Here is a 603-nt window from a genome sequence, read left to right as displayed (position 1 = left end):
CAAAATCCTAAAGGAGAACACAGGCAGCAACCTCTTTGACCTCAGCCAAAGCAACTTCTTCCTAGAAACATCGCCAAAGGCAAGGGAAGCAAGGGCAAAAATGAACTATTGGGACTTCATCAAGATAAAAAGCTTTTGCAAAGCAAAGGAAACAGTCAACAAAACCAAAAGACAACGGAGAGAATGGGAGAAGATATTTGCAAATGACATATCAGATAAAGGGCTAGTATCCAAAATCTATAAAGAACTCATCAAACTCAACACCCAAAGAACAAAGAATCCAATCAAGAAATGGGCAGAAGACATGAACAGACATTTTTCCAAAGAAGACATCCAAATGGCCAACAGACACATGAAAAAGTGCTCAACATCGCTCGGCATCAGGGAAATCCAAATCAAAACCTCAATGAGATATCACCTCACACCAGTCAGAATGGCTAAAATTAACAAGTCAGGAAATGACAGATGTTGGCGAGGATGTGGAGAAAGGGGAACCCTCCTCCACTGTTGGTGGGAATGTAAGCTGGTGCAGCCACTCTGGAAAACTGTATGGAGGTTCCTCAAAAAGTTGAAAATAGAGCTACCATATGATCCAGCAATTGC

This window comes from Mirounga leonina, unplaced genomic scaffold, assembly GCF_011800145.1.
Source record: "Mirounga leonina isolate KUSES-001 unplaced genomic scaffold, KU_Mleo_1.0 Mir_115, whole genome shotgun sequence".
Taxonomy (NCBI): Eukaryota; Metazoa; Chordata; class Mammalia; order Carnivora; family Phocidae; genus Mirounga; species Mirounga leonina.
Note: the sequence above shows the minus strand (reverse complement) of the source record.